The 9,681-nt window shown below is 36.7% G+C and overlaps 1 non-coding gene across 1 annotated transcript; it reads left to right on the top strand.

Annotated features, from left to right (window-relative positions):
• The first annotated feature begins 9,004 nt into the window (after nucleotides 1-9,004).
• LOC141335907 (U1 spliceosomal RNA) lies at nucleotides 9,005-9,168 on the top strand. The gene has a single exon (XR_012355646.1). It is a non-coding gene; the product is annotated as a U1 spliceosomal RNA (small nuclear RNA).
• The last annotated feature ends 513 nt before the right edge of the window (nucleotides 9,169-9,681 follow it).

Genomic DNA, 9,681 nt, shown 5'->3' with positions numbered 1-9,681 from the left:
GATTGTTCTGTCCTATAAAGGATGTCAAGTCTGAATATTTCAATCACTGTGAAAACAATATATAATCTAATATTAAGTAAATCCTATATTGTATTGTACATGTAATGTGCTTGTAATTAGAGTTTAAATTTTAAAATGCTTATTATCTGTTTAGAGTTACTTTTTTATGGATTACATGACTACATATTCACACAATGGTAGTAAATTATTTATAATTGATCAATTCTGGAAGTCTGGACAAAAATATTACAAACATGGAAGACTTTGGGTGTGTAATGTCATTGTTTTCATGTTTATTTTTTGTTTGTTCATGTAATGCAGGGATTCCCAGATATTTTTGTCAGTCAAACCCCTTAAAATATAACAATTGCTTGAAATATTGCTGAGGAAATTCATATTTCAATAATTTAACAACACATTTGCATGTTTACAGTTCTCTGAGGGTCGGTTAATAGTTGCACTTTTTTTTTTTCATTTTTACGATTTAATTAATCATAAGTTTTTTTCAAGTCACTATTCACTCTCATCAACTTACTAATGTAATGTTTAATGCTTTTAATGATGTTAATACCAAAAATGGAATATATGTGACCCTGGACCACAAAACCACTCATAAGGTTAAATTTTACAAAACTGAGATATATACATCATATGAAAGCTCAATAAATAAGCTTTCTATTGATGTATGGTTTGTTAGGATAGGACAATATTTGGCCGAGATACATCTATTTGAAAATCTGGAATCTAAGTGCAAAAAAATCAAAATACTGAGAAAATCACCTTTAAAGTGGTCCAAATTAAGTTCTTAATGCATATTACTAATCAAAAATTACATTTTGATAGGTTTACAGTAGGAATTTTACAAAAAATCTTAATGTAACATGATCTTTACTTAATTTCCTAATGATTTTTGACATAAAAGAAAAATCAATAATTTTGACCCATACAATGTATTTTTGGCTATTGCTACAAATATACCCCAGCGACTTAAGACTGGTTTTGTGCTCCAGGGTCACATTTGTTTTATGTATCAATATGGTAAATGTAATTGTTTTTTATTTTAAAAAATAAATATCACTTTTTACAAATAAAACGTCTAAAAAATTATTTACATTTTTAAATAAGTTTTTTTTTTTGTATTTATTTATTTTTTAAATGTAATTTATTCCTGTGATACAATGCTGAATTTTCAGCATCAGCCTCACAGGATTAAATTTTATTTTAAAATATATTAATATAGAACACCATTATTTTAAACTGTAATAATAATTCACAATATTACTTTTTTCTGTATTTTTGATCAAGTCAATGAAGCCTTGATGAGCATATAAGTATTCTTTAAAAAACATTAAAAATCTTACTGATCAGTAAAAATAGTAACTGAATATAAAGTAATTTATTTTACAATGCAATTTATATTGAATTAAATTATTATTATTGCCACAGTTATTTACCATGAAATCAGTTCGTTAAACAAAAGGTACAGGCATGCTGTTAACACACACACATACACACACTCCTGCCAGATGAGGCACATCTGTTTGTTTGGCTACTGTTAAATCACTTATCATTTATCAAATACACACTCGCACACATGCACACACACAAAGGCAGTCATGTACATACACACACCCCCTACAGGACTAATCCTGTAAACAGAGACTTCAGCATTCATCACCAGCCAAACATTATGATCAGAACTAGGCCAACAACACATGATGTGTGTGTGTGTGTGTGTGTGTCTGTGCCTAGTAGCCTATAATATATGCTGGCATCATTATTTTTGAATTAGAATAAATAATAATGAGCGGGGAACACATTTTATACTGTCTTTGGAGCATGTGTGCTTGTTTGTAGCAGCGGGGGAGAGCACAGAAAGAGAAAAATATGTCTGAAAGGTATGTAAATTTGTATGCGTGTATGTTTAGAGGGCAGGCTTCAATGGTGTTGTGCATCCCGCTTTCATTTCTGGTCAGAGGGACACACGGCTCCATTTGTGCCACATTCCCCTTCAATCACCGGACGTCGGCCTCTGATCATTCCGAAGGCAGTCACGCCGATTCACACATGAAAGGGATGTAATGTGTTGTCTTACACACACACACACACAAACACACACACAGCCACGCACATATAGAGTCCCCTGATGAGCAACAGACAAATAGGATTTTGCTTCCAATTGTGAAATTGCTGACAAGGTAAAAAGGGAAAAAAAAAAAAGAAAAAAAAAAACAACGTAAGAGTCTATGCTCACACACACATACACACGGTAGGTTTAGGCAGCTATAAAGCCAACATCTAAAGAATGCAAATTTGTTAGGGCTAACAAAGGAAAGCCACAGAGAGAGATGAAATGACAGAGAGAGAGTGTGTTGATGTGTGTGAGTCATTCACACTGGAGACAGTCGCACACTTTTTGATCACTAAGAGACTTAATTAGACTCTATTCTTGCTGTCTGTCTCTCTGTGGGCTGAACGTAACACTTCAGTGCTGATAAGGAGCATGAGGAGAAAATCATTCTCTCCCCCTTCTGTTTTTCCCTCTATCTTCCTCTTCAGTGCGAGTATGAACGGAGAGAGTTTGCAGGTGTAGCTACTAATGGCATAAATCCGTAAACCTTTGCAATAATAAAAAGCCAATTTCGTTCATTGGCCCGCTGATAATGTTCGAGAGTAAATAAGCGCAAAACATGCAAATCTCATTTCCACCAGAGAACCGATCGCGTCACTCGTGCCAATCTGAAACTAAGCGGAATGCAAATAGCTATCGCAAACCAGACCTAGAATTATTGGAGCACTCCAGACTAATGAGACAACGCTTTTTCTGCCCTGTATGCATCCGAGCGGCCTAATATTTAAAAAGGCAGGTGGAGACGCACACCTGCGGTCAGAGAATGCTGTGAGGAAACTCTCCTGCTCCCTGGGGCTGACTTTTGCACATTATTATTAGATGTCGCTGGGGTGTGATCTCCATCTTTACACTCTCATCCAGCAGGTGTGTATGTCAACAGAGTGATTTACTAAACACGGCTCACAGGAAACAGAGCCTGCTGTGCTGATTTGTTAGAAAAATTAACAATCAGACAGAAATCACACAAAATGGCATGACAAAAAAAAAAAAAAAAAAAAACTAAATACACAATAAAAATAAATTAAATCATAAACTAAAAATGTAATGGCCTAGTAAAGATTCACACCTATTCATGATTAAACCTTGAAAACAAATAAAGTTGATCGTTTGCACTATGCTATATTCAAATGCAGTCTATTTATAGTTACAATTATTCATAATAAAATTAAACACTCATTATAAGGTGACATAAATGTTTTAAAATATTTGCTGTATTAACTATGAAACAGTTATGTTCAACAACCATAATTTCAGAAACGAGTAGCATAAAAAGCAACAGAACCAACTAACACAACATATTTTATGCACAATATGATAGTATATTTTTATGAACAGCATTTATATGCATTTACTGTACTAAACCTAGGGCCCTATGATTTCTGCGATGCGAAAAACGGAATTATGGAGTCTGGTCATAAAAACGGAATTTACTGTATATGTCATAAAATTTGACAAAATTTGTAAGCATCTCTAAATCAAAATTCGAAATGGACTAGTGTCTGTGAAGATTAAGCTGCAAAAATACTATTTAAATATTAATCCTGCATGTTCTGCATGTTTCTGTGTGTATGGCGCAGACGCATGGTTTAATTTACTACACACATGCTAAAGTACAGGTTACGCTCGCAGTGATTTCAGCTTCTGCTGCTTCAATATATGAGTACATATACTGACACATAAACAATCTCTAAAATTGCCTTGAGAGTCACTTCATGAACATTTTACTATTTCTTTGATAAAAACTGTCATCATATCAGTTTTAGTGCTGTCAAATTGTTTAATCGCATCCAAAATAAAAGTATGTGTTTACATGTGTGCTGTGTATATTTATATTTATATGTATATACATATATGTATATATGATATAACTCATATATAAATATGAATACATATATACACGTGTAAATATTGCTTATATTTATTATATATTTTCTAATATATACATGTACATTTGTGTTTTTATGTTGGATGTGATTAATCGTGATTAATATGTTTATAAAGGTCTTCACACCAAACCGTCAAAATAAAAAATAAAAATTTGTCTCAGTTTTTTCAAGTTGAACCAAACTTTTATTTTGACGGATTGCGTTTTTGTTGTTGTTGTTGTTGTTGTTGTTGTCTTCACAGCAAACCGTCAAAATAAAAGTTTGGTTTAACTTGAAAAAACGATGGCAGAAATTACTTAATGTAATTGTAGTTCTACTACTACTAATAAAATTATTATTAAAACATTTTTTTAAGGAACATTTACCAAAAAATTATTCACCAGAATTTATTTACTAGAAAAATGTAAATACACAACACAATATTTCTGGAAAAAAATTCTGGCAGCTGTAGGCTGTACAAATAAAATATGCTACAAATAAAATATTTTTATTTTATATAAAATCAGTTAACGAAAGATGCTTTTGATTTGTAAAATTTAGTGAAACAAAGATCCAGAAAATTGATGGAAAACACAGAATTTGAGAAAAAAATTAAATGTATTTCATAGGGCCTTAAATGTAGTTTTTGTTGAACTTTTAATAAATTGCCTTATATTGTGTAAGTTTTATGATTTCAATTAATTAGACGCGCTTTTTGATTAGTATTTTTTTTTTTATTATTTAACCAGAGTTTAGGGGGAAAAAAATGAACAAAATAAATGGAATCCAGAAAAATTAAAACAAACCATAATTTGGGAAAAAATAAAACTCATTTTATAAGGCCCTATATTCCAAAATTCCACACAATAAAATCAGTCAATACTTTTGAGCATTTCTGATTCACATAAATGAATTTGTTTCTAAACATTTTTTTAAGAAATGTGTAAAACAAAGATATTATTCAAATACATCCATCTTAACACTCTTACACCATGTACTAACTACACACAATAATAGATATATTTTCCATGTTAATCAGAGTTTTTGTCCTAACTAGCCGCGACACACAGCATTTCTATTTTAGAAACGGTTTCTATTTCTGTGACGTCGTGGCGGGAACAACAACATACAAACTATGCCAATTATAATCTCAGGTAGTAATTAGGTGCTTTATTCAATGTTAAAAGGGTCTAATGTGAGTTTGAATATCATACAGCGTGACATTTATAGCCATACTGAAAGCAACAACAGATTACCTCAGACCTAGAAAATAAATTAAAGCAAAGATGTATGTTAAAACTGTAAACTCAATGCGAACCAGCAAGTGTTTTCCATTACAAAAATGGTATCAGTCACTCAGTATGTAGTTTTCGTTGCGCTTCTGAATGGATGTGATATTTCAGTAATTCTGTCACATCGCACTGCCGCGTCGTGTCTAGTGTGGACAGCCAAATTGCTTGTCGCTGGAATCTTGTCGTGTCGCGTGCAGTTAGGACACGCCGTTATACTCATGAGTCATGACATTAGGACTGGATGCGAAACAAACCCACTGGCAATGAATTTAAATGCTCATTAATTTAAATAAGCAGTGCATTAAAAATGATTGTTTGTGATATTCATTATGCTACTGCCAACCAAATAATCCTGAACATAAATATTCCATATATCCAGACCTTATTAAAATGCATATGTAGCTTGAAGTACAATTGTTACTAAAAAGTAAAATTTCCAAAGAGATCAGACTAAATAGGCTTAAACAAACTTGCTTGTCTAAGTGAGGTAAAAAACAGTTTGAGTTTTGACCCAGAGCCAAATCCTTCTCTTCCTCTGTATTCAGTGTCTCTATGCACTAAGTTCCTCTCCCTCGCTTGAGCGAGCACAAGACACGGCCATAATCGACAGCCATAACAAGCCACAAACACTGAAAAACGGTCAGAATCTGTATGTGTGTTGAGAGAGATTGACCTGTGGCCTGTGCTTCGCCCTCAAACTTTTCTCAATACCTGTTTTCACTGGGAGCCTTCAAGACAAAAGAGCGACTAAAGTCATACACACCTGACCCACGATGATGAATATCAGCCCCAACACCACACACACTCACGCGCACACACACACACTTCTCTCTAGGGTTTGGATTCTATCATTATCTCTCACCTTGTCACGGTCAACCTGAAAAGCTTTCTTTCTCTCTTTCTTTCTCTCTCCCTATGACACTCTCTCTTTCTCTCCAATCGTGGGTTCTCGCCATTTCTGTGCCAATGCCTTTTCATTTCTTTCTCAATTGTTCTTTCATTACTTGTTTTGAATTGACTCTCACCAAGACTAGAGAACGGAGGAGTGTAGCAATAACGTCTTTGTCTTTGCTGACTAATTAAAGGACAGGGTGACATATACATCACATCTGCCTTCTCTGGAAAACCATCCTTCAAACTCCATTCTCCTTCATGAGATGAGGAATCGGAGGTGACCGTTATGCTTGGGGACAGACTGGGACAGCCTCTTTCGGTCTGGCATTTATTCAGCTATGAACTCCTGCTCTGCGCTCTGAAATACTCAATCAATCGCTAATGAAACTCCGCCCCAAAACCAGTACCTTTCGAAAAATCCTGGCACAGAGTAGAGTTTTTTTTTTTTAAACCAGGATAAACAAAACACAAAACAGTGGAGTGATTTTCAATGTTGGGGAAAAAATGCAACATATCTTTGGCCTAGGGGAAGTCTGCTTTTGTAAAACTTTCAATGCATCATTAAAAAAAAAACAAGCTACACATAACGAGGTCTCAGCGGCGTATGAAAGTCACTCTCATTACCAGATGTCTCCATTTTACTGATCTCAGACCAGCGTTTATCCCCTCTCCCTGAGAAGCCGTTTCTCCCTCCTACGCACCCACTCTGACAGAACGAAAGAACGAGTGAGAGAATAAATTAACATTTCAGAAAGACACACAGAGAGAGAGAAACAGCGAAAGACGGGAAAGACGAGCGATCAAGTTATTCTCAGGAGATTGGTTAAGATGAGCAAAAACAGTGGGGGGTTGCGTACATACCTGCACAAACAATCCCAACCACCAAAAGTACAAACGACATCAACACGAGAATACAAACGTACAAAATTACGAGTCTTTAGTGGAGAACGCACAACACAGGAAGTGCATACGCCTACAGGTTGTGAGGGGGGAAAAACTGTTCAATACAGCACCCCACCCCATGCACCTCGCAGGCTTTTAACAGTGAAGAGAACAGAGTTGCACCAATGTTTTTTTCAATCTAAGACATTCCCCAGCTAGTCTTACCTAGAGGGGGATTCTCAGTTACAAGTCAGTTGCGTTGCTCACGTCAGACCATCTACCTGGACCATTAACTACAGGTTTTTTATCCGAAGTGACAGTACACTAATTGCAGGAACAGTGCCTCTAGAGTATCCTGAGGTTCAGTGTCCTGCTGAAGGGCACGATGGTAATAGAGCAGCAGTGTGATCTCAGTAACTCTCCAGTTCATGGATCACACTCGCCTGGGACCGAACCTCCATTCGCCACATTACCGGATCGGTACCTGCTAAGCTAATCGCCAGCCCAATCGCGCCGGACCTGCATACTAATGTCGCGACCAGAGCGCCTCCTCCGAGCGGCGTATCTCTACGAGCTGGTGGACAGGAATAAATAAACTCGACTGCAGCTGAGTCCGTTTATCTGAGAGCAACAGCATTCCGGCGAACTAATGGAATGTTTAGAATCCAGAGCCCGTGGGGACGTTCCGATTCAAATTCCAAATGCGTTTATTAATTCCGCTCATAAATGAAGTTCCCCTCCTCGCGGCGTATCGCAAATGAGATCCCTTTCCATAATTTGTCTTTGTTGAGTTTCACAGTTCTGCATTGATCTAAAAGACCCTGCGACAAAAGTCACTGACAGAGGCAGGAAGATGAGGGACCTCATATTTCTAATGCGTAAACGCTCCTGTTTGACACCTTGGACGTTTTCAAATGTTTGAATACAAGGTGCATTTACCAGCGCCTGCAGCAAGTGGCACGTTTTTATTTTTTTCCTTTTTACATGTACTTCTACTCGTATGATGGACTGGAAACCATCTACAACCTCTACAAATCACAGGCTTAGACATTTTGCTCTAGAAGTCTGGCAGTAAACGCTTTCATAAATTCAGCCATTCATGTGTTACTGAGAAGCCGGAGGCTTCTGAATGAGAGTGGTTCGAGTTTAAGAGTTTTTAGCCTTCTAAACATTTGTAAGCCAACTCATACTGTGGAAAACTTGTGCATGTAGCATAATGTTGCTGAATTTCACATAATGAGCCAATTGAATTAAGATTGAATTTCAGATCTAACTTACAGCATTGTCCTTCCAGCCCTGATCTCATGAGGTTCGGAATAAATACGTCGATAATTTCATAAGATGGAGTGAGTTTATGATGCAAGTGTGGAAACCAAATTGAGCTTAGAGTCATTTTGGAGAAATATAATTTTCATCCATGTTTTTATCCCAGTGGACACTTTGGAAAAAAAATCTCAATGTAAAATAATATGATGAAACACATTTAAAACTAAATGCTGTAGACAGTTTCATTTGTATAAAAAGCTCATGTCAGCCTAAAAAGCTCTCCCATTGTGAGACTGAATTTGCTTTCGCTCTCTCTTTCTCCCTTTAGCCGTCTCTCGTGTTAAAGACGATGAACGTTTTCATTCGTTATTTCTAGGGATGCACCAATATTAATTGAATTCTGGCCGATAAGCTACTCATTTCTGAATGTTATGGTGAATAAACGGTTTATATTAAAGTGATATACCACTCTGACTAAAATTTAAAACTAAAACTAATTATTTTTAATGCTACTAGTGAATTTAGGCACCACTATGTTATATTGTACAGTAGAGTTGGTGTACTTTGACTCTGCAATTATGAATGAACTCTCAAGTGGACCTGTGCTCAAACATTTTGGATATTTTTTTCAGATTACAGTCAAATTCACATCATGTGTGAATTCACATCAAGATATACTTACCTGGCAGGGGAGACACCATAATCAAGAAGGTGGTTCACCCAGGGCGAGGCTCGTCCATTGCACTCCGGCCGTGCTGACCCCTGCGAATTCCCCAAATGTGGGAATCTCGACTGCATAATTTATGGTAGTGGGGGACTGCGTTCGTGCTCTACCCTAGATATTTTTTTCGGGGCAGCCGTGGCCTAATGGTGAGGGAGTTGGGCTTGTAACCCAAAGGTTGCCGGTTCGATTCCCACACCGGCAGGAATTGATGGTGGGGATTGTGAATGAACAGCGCTCTTTCCACCTTCAATACCATGATTGAAGAGCCCTTGAGCAAGGCACTGAACCCCCAGTTGCTCCCCGGGCGCTGGAGCAATGGCTGCCCACTGCTCCGATGTGTGTGTGTGTGTACCTGGTATTCATCACGTTGTGGGGACCAAATGTCCCCACAAGGATAGGAATACCAGTAGATTTTGACCTTGTGGGGACATTTCTCAGGTCCCCATGAGGAAACAGGCTTATAAATCATGCACAATGAGTTTTTTTGATGAAGTAAAAGTGTGCACAATCTCCTGTGAGGGCTAGGTTTAGGTGTAGGGTAGGTGTAGGGCGATAGAAAGTACGGTTTGTACAGTATAAAAACCATTACGCCTATGGAATGTCCCCATAAAACATGTAAACCCAACG

The sequence above is a fragment of the Garra rufa genome, chromosome 5, assembly GCF_049309525.1.
Source record: "Garra rufa chromosome 5, GarRuf1.0, whole genome shotgun sequence".
Taxonomy (NCBI): domain Eukaryota; kingdom Metazoa; phylum Chordata; class Actinopteri; order Cypriniformes; family Cyprinidae; genus Garra; species Garra rufa.
This window is presented reverse-complemented; position numbering and strand designations above follow the sequence as displayed.